General features: G+C 35.5%; 1 long non-coding RNA gene across 1 annotated transcript in view; it reads left to right on the plus strand.

The window, feature by feature from the left end:
- Positions 1–11,855: 11,855 nt before the first annotated feature.
- The window catches only part of LOC126950522 (uncharacterized), a 28,892-nt gene continuing 26,159 nt past the window's right edge, over positions 11,856–14,588 (plus strand). Inside the window, exon 1 of the long non-coding RNA XR_007724187.1 lies at positions 11,856–12,113. This is a non-coding gene — a long non-coding RNA (uncharacterized LOC126950522). The remainder of the gene's footprint in view (positions 12,114–14,588) is intronic.

Below are 14,588 nucleotides of genomic sequence, written 5' to 3' on the forward strand. Positions count from 1 at the left end.
TGCTACAAACAGAATAAAATATCTAGGAATATGACTTACAAGGGATGTTAAGGACCTGTTGAAGGAGAACTACAAACCACTGCTCAAGGAAATAAGAGAGGACATAAACAAATGGAAAAACATTCCATGCTCATGGATAGGAAGAATCAGTATCATGAAAATGGCCATACTGCCTAAAGTAATGTATTGATTCAATGCTGTACCCATCAAGCTACCGTTGACTTTCTCCACAGAATTGGAAAAAAATACTTTAAATTTCGTGTGGAACCAAAAACGAGCCTGCATAGCCAAGAAAATCCTAAGCAAAAAGAACAAAGCTGGAGGCATCACACTACCTGACTTCAAACTATACTGCAACACTACAGTAAAAAAAACAGCATGGTACTGATACCAAAACAGATATATAGACCAATGGAACAGAACAGACGCCTCAGAAATAATGCCACACATCTTCAGTCATCTGATCTTTGACAAACCTGACAAAAACAAGCAATAGGGAAAGGATTCCCTATTTAATAAATGTTGTTGGGAAAACTGACTAGCCATATGCAGAAAGGTGAAACTGGATCCCTTCCTCACACTGTATGCAAAAATGAGCTCAAGATGGACTAAAGACTTAAATGTAAGACCTAAAACCATAAAAACCCTAGAAGAAAATCTAGGCAATACCATTCAGGACATAGGCATGGGCAAAGACTTCATGACTAAAACACCAAAAGCAATGACAACAAAAGCTGAAATTGACAAATGGGATCTAATTAAACTAAAGAGCTTCTACACAGCAGAAGAAACTATGATCAGAGTGAACAGGCAACCTATAGAATGAGAGAAATTTTTACAATCTACCCATCTGACAAAGGGCTAATATCCAGAATTTACAAACAACTTAAACAAATTTAGAAGAAAAAAACAACCCCATCAAAAAGTGTGCAAAGATATTAACAGACATGTCTCAAAAGAAAACATTTCTGTGGCCAAAAAACATATGAATCAAAGCTTGTCATCACTGGTCGTTAGAGAAATGCAAATCAAAACCACAGTGAGATACCATTCATGCCAGTTGGAATGGCAATCATTAAAAAGTCAGAAACAACAAATGCTGGAGAGGATGTGGAGAAATAGGAATGCTTTTACACTGTTGATGGGAGTGTAAATTATTTCAACCATTGTGGAAGACAGTGTGGTGATTCCTCAAAGATCTAGAACTAGAAATACCATTTGACCCAGCAATCCCTTTACTGGGTATATACCCAAAGGATTATAAATCATTCTACTATAAAGACACGTGCACATGTATGTTTATTGCGGCACTGTTCACAATAGCAAAGACTTGGAACCAACCCAAATGCACATCAATGATAGACTGGATAAAGAAAATGTGACACATATATACCATGGAATACTATGCAGCCATAAAAAAGGATGAGCTTATATCCTTTGCAGGGACATGGATGAAGCTGGAAACCATCATTCTCTGCAAGCTAACACAAGAACAGAAAACTAAACACTGCATGTTCTCACTCATAAGTGGGAGCTGAACAATGAGAACACATGGATACAAGGAGGGGAACATCACACTGGGGTTTGTCAGGGGGTGGCAGGCTAGGGGAGTGATAGCATTAGGAAAAATACCTAATGTATATGGCAGGTTGATGGGTGTAGCAAACCACCATGGCATGTGTATACCTATGTAACAAATCTGCACGTTTCTGCACATGTATCCCAGAAATTAAAGTATTTAAAAAAAATCTTAAAAAAAAAAAAAAGAAACTGTACCCTGGGAGACAAGCTCAATTTCTTTTTGAGGTTAAGTTACATTTTTTTGAGATGCCTGTCTTTTGGACAAAGACCATTCCTAATATATCTAAATATCAGTATTTTGAGTATTGTAGATACTTAAATGTTAAATAGAACTTGCATTCCTGAAATCAAAACATTACACAAAATGAGAAAATGGGATATTAGTCTTTTATGCTGATAGGTATAGAAATTGACGTCAAATCCTGAAAATAGTCTCACAATTTTCTAGCCTGTATTGATTGAGAGCAAACTAATATCTAGATTGTTTGTTTCTCCCTATCTCAAAAAGCACTGGGTCCCTTTTTTGTTATGTGAAGACTTAAATGCCAGATACAATTCATTAGATTCAAAAGAAAATCTAGAAATTATCATTAAATTCAAGAGTGAGTCCCTGAATTCACTCTCCTGAAGCAAATAATTAAGTCTGGACTAAAGTCTTAGAAGATTCTACTCTTATTACATTTTCTTCACCAAGCTAACCATGAGTCCTTTCAAATTATTTCTCCATTCAAGAGTAGTTCTAGTGGTATGGATCCATATTATAATTTCTTCCTTAATCTGTATCCAATCTCTAATGACATCTCTTATTCAATGTCTTTTTCCTTCCTTCATTTACTAGAAAAGCACATGAGAACCTGTCCTGGCTTGCAAGGCAATTGAAATGACAAAAACATCCAGTGGTCAGTCTTACAAATGCAATGACTTATTTAAATAGCCAAGTTATGCAGCTGATTTTTAAAGAGGTCTTCTGAGTTTGATGTAGGGACCTGGTGCCAATGAAGCATCCCAAGAGTTAAGTACACCTCATGCAGTTGTTGTCTAGTCATGAGCTGTTCACGGGATAAAACATCTGCATACAGAAAAGGAGTTTAGAGTTGCCCAGCTGGACATGAGGAGAAGACTGTCCCAGCTGCTACACATGATCCAAAAGCTCTCTGTTTTCCATGACTGATTTTATAGTCTTGTTTTAGCCTATCTCTGGATGAGCTCAGCTGTCTTGTTCAATACTTTATCTGCAGAGCAGCCCTGCTTTGCAGTTTCAGCCAGTCAGTCCTAGCTTTGGCACATATACATTGAGGCTTTATCAACGGCAGTAAACACTGTCTTTATATATCCCTCATGCAAAGTGATGTAAAATGTTTACTGAGCTGGGCTGCATAAGCATTTCTGCTGCACAACTCTATAAACAGCCTCCACTGCTGTTTGAGATTTTGAACTGTTTATTTACCACCCACTTGACCTCGAGGTCATCCTGATTTGAACTATTTTATCAACCAAGACCCAGGAATAGCAAAACCTAAAATTTTTGTAACAACCCACTCAACAATAACCCAGAGCCTAACATCGATGCAATTCAGTTGTTTCATTTGAATCATTCTACATAACCATTATATTAATAATATAAGCCGTGCATGGTGGCTCATGCCTGTAATCTTAGCACTTTGTGAGGCTGAGGTGGACGGATCACAAGGTCAGGAGATCGAGACCATCCTGGCCAACATGGTGAAACCCCATCTCTACTAAAAATACAAAAATAAGCTGGGCATGGTGGTGTGTGCTTGTAGTCCCAGATACTCAGGAGACTGAGGCAGGAAAATCACTTGAACACAGGAGGCGGAGGTTGCAGTGAGCCAAGATCGTGCCACTGCACTCCAGCCTGGTGATAGAGTGAGACTCCGTCTCAAAAATAAGTAAATACATAAAATAATAATAATAATGTAAACACCACAGTGGTTCTATTGACGTAAGCTCGAGTATCAGCTGATAATTTTGACAATTTGAATTTTCACTTATAACCATGATCTACCTAAAAACTTTCCAGAGTCATTCAGAAATTTCATAGCAGATGAAATATCAAGACTTGCCATTATATCGTTGTTCAGATCTGTGCAAATGATCTTGGACCAGTCATTTTGTGCAAAGAAAGATGACTTTTTCTTTTGTATAAAGTATTATTTTAATTTAAAAATCTAACATTGATGAAGAAACACATCCAAGAAATGAGATTGAAAACACCCTGAGCAGATGTCACAATGATGCAAGGAAAAAAATATCTAATAGAAGGTGCTGAAGTCATATACTTCATAACACAAGTAAACCATACTTTTAATATAATAAAAAAAATTGCTTTTGTAATAAAACTGAGCATATCAATACAAGTCTCATTTAAATGAAAGGTCATTTTTAAAATAGTAATATGTATTAAGTTTACATAAAACTGACAATCATCAGGGCAATATTTATTTTTCCTTTTAAAATGAATGGAGGATTAGCAGTTCTGTAAAGCAGTGAATCTCCTTTCAGGGATCTCGTTCATCCAAACTAAAGTGATTGCTCCTAAGAGAACCGATAGCAACAAAGGTCTAATACAGTTACTGCAATAAAGTCTTTGGTGGAACCACTCAAGCAAGTATTCCAATGTTTACAATCTGATTTTTGGGGGCTCCACTAAACACAGAGGAGATTAAAGACTACAATTCATCTCCTTCCTGCAACATGCCTCATGGGGGGAATATGTTGTCCCTAGTGATGTTTACATAGTTATCCAGCTGATATGTTTCTATAGGTGTTTTTCAACCTTTTTATAACCTCTGCCCTTTTTGGAAAAAGAAAAATCTCCTATTTCTCTGGAAATTATTTTATGCTCTGCCTGCAAAAAGAGAAAACCAAATAGGTGAAGAGATAGGGAGTGATCATTGCTCTATTTGTTTTCTGGGTTCCTTTACCAGTCGAGAAAGTTAACTGAGCCTTTTTCTTTCTGTAGCTTTTGGAAAATCCTTTATCATTTTTTTTGGTTTCTAAATATTAAAAAAATAGAATGTTGAACATGTTTTATTCAAACTACATACATTCCCTTCTTAGGTTCTATTGCCTCCTTCTAAACATGCAATTTGTCCTGAAAAATGGGAAGAGCAGTTTCTCAAATGTTTAGAATAAACTAAATTTTGGGAGGCCAGGATATGTTTTTTAGCCCTTTTAGGGATAAAAATATGGATTTGGCTTATGTATATGTGAAAATTATAGCCTAGTTTCTTATCTATTGAACAAATAGTTTTCAGATAGATGGGCAACAACTGACTTCAGAAGACAATGAAAAGACTATCATATCATTCTCTACTTATCCAGCCAAGTACACATGAAGGAATTCCTAAGGGGTATATTGAAACTATTAGTTAGAAATATTCTGAAGGCTATTGTACTTTCACGTTTATTGCCAAAAGACAGATTTTGGGCAAAAACAACTGGTTTGAGATGATTTGCACAGCAACTATATAAATGGAAAGTCCTGGTATCTCATTTGCTACCAAATTTCTGAATGCTTCAGGAAAGTTTATTGATGGAAGACCATGATTGCAAGTAACAATTCATATATTAAAAATTATCAGCTGATACTTGAGCTTACATCAATGGAATCACTTGAGTGTTTATGTCGTGCAGTGTTCTTTTTGTCTTCTTTAGCTGATAAACTTATTCATTGTCAGAAGATAATATAGTTTGATATCCTCTACCCATATTGTTCTTAAAATCATCCCCAGTTATTACTTAAATCTGTTTTTTAAATTCTAGTCTTAACTTCATTTACATGGTTACTAATAATCATTTTACTTAGAAAAACAGATTTAAATGGAGTTTCTGGACTTGTCATGCCCTCTCACTTATAAAGATAGCACACAACTCCTCTCTGATTAGTACATGTAACCTTTTGTAAAATCTTTTGGTCACATCTCCAATTCCCTCGATGAGATGTTTTCTCAACTCTTGCTATGTGCCAGGCACTGGGTTAAGCATTCACAGACACCTGCCACTTAATTCCCATAGCAGCCCACTGAGGTAATCATGTTATCCCCACTTTCCAGGTGCAGAAACAGGTTCAGAAAGGTTGAGGGACTTGTCCAAGGTGACTCAATTCATGAGTGATGCAGCCAGAATTCAAACTGAGATCTGTCTGACTCCGAAGCCTCTGGTCTGCAATGTGACTCTATATAGCCTTCAGCAGTAATATTGGACCCTTTCTCTTACAGGATCCTGAGGATCCTCACTGAACTACTTCTAGAGTCAATCAATTTACTTCACCTATCTTGTCCTACTTTTGATAAATAAATAGTTCACACCCCCTTGAGCAATACACAGGTCACATGTTGATGCTCTCATTCGTCTCGTTTCCTCTTATCACCCTGATGTAGAGACTATGCTAAGCAAATCCCTGTTATAGTTTGCTCAGGCCAAACTATGTGGGATGTGTTCTTTGATCCTGTAGAAGCAGTTTCTCTCCTCTGGAACTTCTGTGAGTAAAATAAGATTTCCCTAAACTTAAATATTCAGGGAGCTGCTAATAGACATTAAAATATTGTTATGTTTTGAGTAAACAAAGTTTACCCATGACCATAATTAACACATCAAAATTCTTGGGTGAGAACAACCTAGAGAGAGCATTGCTGTCACAAGATATGGGAATGATGACCATGTCTCTGGGAGCATTTTTCCACCTTTGAGAATTGAAAAATGTCAGTTGACAGAAATGTAAGACCCTAAGAAAGTCTTGATCATGGTAGGGGATGCTGTGTATAATGCGCTATCAGGAATTTCTTCAGTGAGGGAAACCAAATTTGAAGATCATCTGGTTTCTCTCAGGTATCTTATTTCCTTTGCACTAGTACCATTTTATCTCGTAGAATTTGGTTCTGGAACTTTCCATTGATGAAATTAACTAATGTTGCTATGCTCCAGAGCTGAGTGGTAAAATCAAGTTTGTTAATTTGGACCAATTTATTTCCTGATAGTACTAGTGGCAAGTTGGTTGGATTTCACAAAATATTAATATATCGAGATTCAGCCAATTTCAAAATGAAGGAAAGTGTCATTCTTATGTGCTGAATGATAAATGTTCTCTGAGAAGATGCAACAGAATAGACATTAGCATAAGACATTTGATGTCCTGATTTACAGGAAAGACATTTTAAAAGATACAGAGACAAACAAAAGACCAACATTTTATGAATTTAAAATAATTTGTATGTTCTCCCACTTAAAACAAGGTAGCAAATGAAATAATGTCAGTTTGTCTCAACAGAGTAGATTCTGTTTTCAGAAAGTTCAAATGCTTAGCTTAAACTGAATTATTATTTGAGATATTTAATGAATGAGTTGGTTCATAAAGACTGATAGTATTTTTAAGTAGATGTCAATTATATTGAATCATTACCTGATTTAGTGGTCCTGTATTTTTAACTTTATTTGGTTTGCTCATATAGGAAAGATTAGTTTCAGTAGAAGTTTCTGCTACTGAAATAGAGAAATAAGGAAAATAAGTTGCATAATAATTAGAAATTATTTGTTGGGTTCCAACGTCTGGAAATGTAATAAATTTTTTTTCCCACCCAGCTCTATATCACTGAATTCCTACTAGATGCGATCACCAGATCTAAGACTATGTTGCAGATGGGTATTGCTTTTCCCCAAAGAGTACATTTATTGTTTTGAGAATTCAATATAGCCTTCTTGGAAATAGTTCTGCTGGACAGTTTCCCTGTTGTACACAATTGGGTTATTTTGAGTTCATAAAAACTGAAGATAGTTCAGTTCATTTCACTGAAATGTATGTAATGTCTGTGCTAGAACCTGGGAAAGATACAAAGTTAATACCCATCCTTAAACTTCAAGAAGATACCATCTGATAAAAATATTTTACTTTTGAATAGTACTATTTGTCTTTTATAATGAATGCTACATGCCACATCTTCATTTTATTCTAACCATGAAACAGAGCAGATGAGAAAACTGGGCATAGAGAGATTATAGTCTTTTAAATGTATGATAGCTCGTTGGTTTAGGAACCAGAGCTAGATCCAGTCTTCTAATTTCTAAACCAGAGAACACAAGAAGTCTGAAAGGTGGGCTCCAGTTCTGAGTGACCTGTTACTAGCTGTGTAACCTTGAATTAATCACTACCTGCAGTGCCTCAGTTTCCCCAGCTATATTATAATGGGGTTGGGACAGATTATCTCTAATATTCATTATGGTTCTAATGTTCCAAGACTGTTTTCCCTGAGAGAGAAAGTGTGACAACCTGAAAGAGAGACCATGCTGTTAAGGCAGTCTTCTCAACTTTCTCATCCTGGGCTAATCCCCTTCTGCTTCTTTCGGTGAATCCAGAAATAATAATTTTTTTTTCTAAAAGCATCTGCTTTATCCTCTTTCTTGACATCACTTAATTTTGTAGGTCAGTGCTTTTGGCATCTTCTTTAACACTTCACTGCTATGGTTCCCATTTTTTAGGGTTCCCATTTGTAGGGTCTCTTTTTCAAAACTGTATTTGGTCCCTTTGAACATGTTAGAGTTCCATGTATTAGCAAACTCTTTGGACTTTCCTCAGTAGCAGCAACACTTGCTCTCTAAAGACTCACTGTAAAGATTTAATGCCACTTCCACATCATCTTCCATGACCTCATTAAGACTATCCAGTTGTACAAACCACGGAGTGTTGGGAATCTGAGGCCTATCGAGTTCAAGACTGAGGAAATCATGTCCTTTCTCACATTAGACTTCTTTCCACACACTGTTCATATCACTTCCCACCATCATTTTTCAATATTTTTCTTAACCTGGTGGCAGGGGATTGTACCAAGATCCCTAACACATCCCACCCTCAGCCTCAGTATCCTTGATGAGCTATAAAAGTGGGTGTTACATCCAGTGCATCCTGGGTACGCATTTACTTTCCGCTTTATCAGCTGCTGTATCATTTTGTGTTGCATGGAAGAAACCTAAAATGTAATGTTTTCTTCCAAGGACATGTAGTATTTGAATACTATATTCAAATATTATATTCAAATTTGAATACTATAATACAGCAAATTTGATTTATTTTTAGCTTGTTAGTATTGTATGGTTATCTGTGTGACGAACAAGCTGGAGTTTTAATTTTAAATTCTCTGTTGAGTTTCTACTAAGGAAGAGAGTAAGGTGGTCCATGACTGCCTTAAAGCCAGACACAGTTTTTTCACATGCAATAAATGTAAAGGAAGGTATCTGTTTCCATGAGAAACTGATTCCATCTGCATTAAGAGCAAATTGTCGAAGACATTCACCAATTTCCATCACGAACTTGAGAAGTCCAGGAAATTTCCCTACTGTTGCCTAGTCTGTATTTACTCCCTATTCTAAAAGTTTGGTGCAGGCTAGTCACTGCAGCATTTAAAACAGCTAAATTGACCATGTCTGGCATTTAAAATTCCTTTAGCTACACTCTTATATTTACATAAACTGAGTACCTTATTTATTAATGGTCAGAGACAGCGAGTGTAGTAGAAAAGGCATTGAGGCAATTTATCTAGTCATGGCAATAGGACGTATATGCTGCTGGTAGTTGCTCCCTCTCTCTTTCCATGTGAGTGTGTGTGTGTGTGTATGTGTGCGTGTGCATGTAGGGTGACAGGGTGAAGTTGAAGGGGTACTTACATAGCAAGCAAGCAAAATCTGATAAAAATCCCACTGAAATTATTGCATTTTGACTTAGGTGTGCCTCCTGCCTGGCTGGGACATATTATGCCCCAATGAGAAAATCTGGCAGCATTGAGTTCTTGGACTTCTTCCTCTGAGAAACTTTTTTGGTTGAGTCTGCTTGATTCCACTTGACAATCACCTTCACAACTCAGGTCAGGAGGCACCTCTTTGGTAAAACCTTTCATGACATTTTCAAACTCCAGGAAGAATGAACAGCTTGCATCTCTGTGCTTACTGCGTTTTACATACTGGCGATAAGCATGATAATGGATGTTTCCAAATCTGTCTCTCCAGCTAGATTGTGTATCATTGAGGGTAGCAATTCTGTTTTATAGTTTTTAATAGAGGCAGTGTAGCAGGTTAGGAAGAACCTGATCTTCAAAGCCCAGACCTAATTTCAAATTAATTTCACTACTGTGTGTTGTGTTGCCTTGAATAAAGTACTCAAAGCTTAGCCTCAATTACCTCATATGTGAAATGTGTCTAGTAATGCCTATTTTTTTTTTTTAAATGGAGTGTTGCTCTGTCACTCAGGCTGGAATGTAGTGGCGTAATCAATCTCGGCTCACTGTAACCTCTGCCTCCTGGGTTCAAGCGATTCTCCTGCCTTAGCCTCCCAAGTAGCTTGGATTACAAGTGTGTGCCACCATACCTGGCTATTTTTGTATTTTTAGTAGAGACGGGGTTTCACCATGTCGGGCAGTCTGGTCTCAAACTCCTGACCTTCAGGTTATCTGCCTGCCTTGGCCTCTAAAAGTGCTGGGATTACAGGTGTGAGCCACTGAGCCTGGCCAGTAATGCCTAATTCTATAGAGCTTTTTGAAAAAGTACAAAAACGTCCTCACATACTTCATTTCCTTGCATCTTAACTAAACACTAGTGCCTACTAGAAACATAGAAATATTCAATATTCTAATGTTCTTGGACCTAGACTATCCTGGTAACCTAAAGTCTGTCCTCCTTCTTCCAAAAGAAGTTACCACCTTCTCAGTAAGGATGGCCTTGACAGGGGCCTTGGTGATAGCCAGACTTCATCACTGAGTATTTTCAGAGAGACCACAGAGAGTCAACTGTTCAGGAAACTCTAAGAAAAGACGCCATCTCTATGTAGAAAGTTAATTCAGATGATCTCATTCATTCAACAGATAGTTTTGGAGTACTTACTATATGCCTGTCAACTGTGCCAGATGCTATGAAGATTACAAACTAGTGAATGACAAAGATTTTAAGGTTAAATTAATATAAAATTATAACTATATTAAAGTATTATGAAGGAAAAAAATAAGAGCTGAGATCCTGAGTTCTTTTCCAAATCTAACCTATATGATACAATGTCTACATTTTCATGAAAGTAGAAAATTGACCCACAAATTGCAAATGGAAATTCCAAGGTCCCTTGTAAATTTGTTCAACTCTACTTATTTAATCTTCTGTTCTATTCTTCCTGATAGCCCATTGAGTCAAAGTCTTCCTCTGGTGGCACAATCAGCATCCCTGTGTCTATGCAGATGTTGTTTCTTTTACCTGGAACTTACTCCATTACACAACCTAAAATGTTGTTCATCACCCAGAGCCTAGTTCCCCCACTTGTAAAATGAGCTGGTGAGACTAAATGGTCTTTAAAATTTCTTAGTTCTAGAATATTTTGGTTCACTTAACCTTGCCAGTGAAGGAAGAGGGAAGATTGTGTTCTCATCATTTTTACTTCTAAATTGCATTTTCTGGGCTTGGTCATCATGATGTATTGTTTTTAGCTTTTCCTCGTATCAGAACTCCAAACAAAAGAAGCTGGAATGTAGGGCATGCATTACATGAAAAGTGAAATGTTTTGAAAGGGCTTTGAAGTGTTGAATAGGAATATTGTATTAAGAACATTCCACTAAATGGAAGAAACCTGGAAACTGGACAAGCTGTGGATGTGCAGATGGTATTACTAACCATCAGTCAAATAGAGAACACAGGCTATGTGTATAGATCGATATGTCAAGTGTCTGTATACATTGGGAGGTACCAAGAAGTTGTCAGCAGTTGTTATTTCTGTATGTATTGCCTCCAAGGAGAATAGCCAAATTGCCTGTGTTACATAGCCTAGAAATTTCAGTTTAGTCTGTACCAATATGAATGAATCTATTTAAGATGTCTTGTATGAGAAAGGATGCTTTTATAAATGCAAACGGACATAAAATGGGTTTGTTTGTGGATGGGTCAGTGAGGGGAGGTGGGAGCAGAGAGGAAGATCCCCTAGCTCAATAGTTCTTTAAAAAAATCTTCTTTATTCTAATATTAGACAGTCTACAAACTATAATTATCCAGAGTGCTCCATATCACCCCACGACATTTTACGATTAGAATGTGGCTGAATTGCTCTGCCTCAGCCAACACTAACATTAAAGAACAGCAGAGAGTCCTTTAGGTAAGTCTGAGCATGAATCAGTCAGCTATTGGAGTATTTCAGAGGGGTGTTATTTCTCAGAGATAAGGGAACAAAGAAGTCTTAATATCCGGCTCAGCCAAGGCAGGAAATTGCCTACTTCCTGAGCCAGTGTGGTAGAGGCTATGGGATGGGAGCCAGATATTGGAGGGAGGAGGCAAGTAAGTGCTGGAGACCTCAGGATTTTATTGTAGGGCACATGGACTTCGTATGAGAATGTCAAAAACTCATTTTGTCTTTAGCACAGGAAGATGTTTGGCAAACAGTTAATGACACTAAAGAATTCTTATGAACGTTATGGATGGGTGTTAATTTTCACAGATAGACATTCATTCTCAGATGTTTATGCTTTCCATTCCTGAAACAACTCCCATCTGTGGTATGTGCCAATTTTTTAATTTTAAAGACTATCAATTATCCTGTTAATCCTAAATTCTATTATAAAAGTGTAAAGTACCAAGTTGACCTTACATCCTAGTCCTAATTACATACATATGTTTTTATAGACCCCTATCCAACCCCACTGACACTAACAAACTAGTTTGCAAAGCTCTTAACCTCTCCTACTTTCTTTCCCTCATTTGTCAATTGAGAGCGTCAAACTAGATGATCTCAAAGGTTCGGATTCTAAAGAAACGTGGCAGAAATTCCATCAAGTACAAGGTTGTATAGTCAGAAAAGGATTTATAATCCTAGATACTTGAGTTTAAACCTCTGTACCTCCTATTATCAGATTTGTGTCATTGCAAACATTCTCTAATCTTCTCAAACTGGTAACAATGTTTGTTACTGGAATAAAACCTGAATTAAAAAGTTGTCTAGAATTAAATGTCATAGGGCATTAAAGTGTCTGGCAGACATGTATTTAGTAGTTGTTCCTTTTCCCTCCCTTCTCTTCCTTTAGTGTTATTGGAATTAATAGATTTTACTAGTTTTTATTAGAAAAAAGAACCTATATTCAGAAAGTTGTATTGAAAGAACAGAAGAGAAAGGTTAATTTACAGGATCCAAAGATGGGTTGAATTTTAGCAAGCAAAAATCAAGATGAAAGTCTATCTATGTAGGGAATAATGTAATCAAAAGTATAATAGTGGTAACAAAAAGGTGTATATGGGGAATAGTACATGGTCTGTTGATATTGAAATGTAGTGGCTGGGGTTAAAATATGTATTTTATCTATCAATCAATTAATTTTTACTCAAATGTTTATATATTATACACAATGTTCTACATAATTTTCTCTTTTAAAAACATTTTGGTGATGATCTCATATCTATATATGAAAATCTTTTTTATTCCTTATTTACTATTCATAATATACCATTATATGTATACCTTATAATTTCTATAAACAATATTCTATTGATGGATATTTAGAAGACTACTATATTTTGCTTTTATAAACAAAGTTGCAATAAATAATCTTGTATACATTTCATTTTTTATATGTATGAGTAAATCTGTAGAGTATATTCTAAATGTGGAATTGCTAGGTTAAAGGGTATGTGCGCTTATAATTTTGATAGGCATGGTCAGAATGCCCTGCAAACAGATTTTATTGGTTGAAATGTTCACAATCTATGTATGAGAGTGTTTCTTTCAACTCTGAACTTATTTTAATATATTTCAGAGCTGTTTATATTTTCTTTTCTATGATCAGTTTGCTCACATTCTCTGCTCATTAATTTACTGAATGGTTGGGTTTTTTCTTGTTGATAAATAGGAGTTCTTTATGTATTAGAGAAATTATCTCTTTATTTCTTATGCAAATATTTTCTCACCATTTTTGCCTGATTTTAACTTTATTGTGATTGTTGCCATGTAGAATGTTTTCTTTAAATTTTTTGTATCAAGTTTATCAATTTTTTAATGACCTCTGGATTTTGTTTCTACTTAAATTTTCTCACTTGAAAGACTAAAATGTTTTCATGGCTTTTTTCCTACTACTTTTACAATTGTATTTCTTATACTTAAATATTTGATCAATTTCAGATATATTCTGGTAAACGATATAAATCTAAATTTTTTTTTTTTTTCAGGTAGCTACCCAGATTTCCCATAAGGTTAATATATAATCCATATTTTCAATGCTACTTTGAAATGTTCCTGTGTTTTTACTATGTAACTATATGTATTTGAATCTATTTCTGGATTTTCTTTTCTCTCTCATAAGCTTATCTGTGTATTCATGTACAAGTATCAATTTTTTAAAAAATTCTGTTAAATTTTTAATATATTTATAATATATATTAAAATATGATAGAAATAGCTTCCTTTCTTGATTTAGTTTTTCAGAAATTTTTGGCAATTTTTACTTGCTTATTTTTCTGATGATCTTTAGAGATTAGCTTAGTCTTATCAACCCTCTAAAACAAATATATCAAATTTATAAATTAAGTAAAATTGATACTTTCATATTTTGCAGGTATTTCTTTTCAAATACATGGTATTCCTTCCCAGTTGTTTAAGTGTGTATGTGTTCATGTGTGTTTATGCTATGTGTGTATGTGAATATATTTGTATATTTTGTGACTCTTAGGAGCATTTAAAAATTTTCCTCACTCCTTATTTATTTCTGGTTAAGTGTATTCCTAAGTTTTTGTTGTTTTCAGATTTGATCTAATAAGAACACAGCTTCATGCCTAGGAATTATATATAAAACAGGTGTCTTGGAAGAGTTGAAATGAATAGTTTATAATAAAGGAAGGAAACAAATCTAGTTTAAACAGGTAGAAAGATACTTAACCAGACCCATACAAGAGAAACACAAAAATTACATTCAATCCTCATGGAAAGGGGTAATACAAAAATACCCCTGGTCACCCACTAGATTGGCAAAGATCATTAAGTTTAA

This window comes from Macaca thibetana, chromosome 1 (genome assembly GCF_024542745.1).
Source record: "Macaca thibetana thibetana isolate TM-01 chromosome 1, ASM2454274v1, whole genome shotgun sequence".
NCBI classification, from domain to species: domain Eukaryota; kingdom Metazoa; phylum Chordata; class Mammalia; order Primates; family Cercopithecidae; genus Macaca; species Macaca thibetana.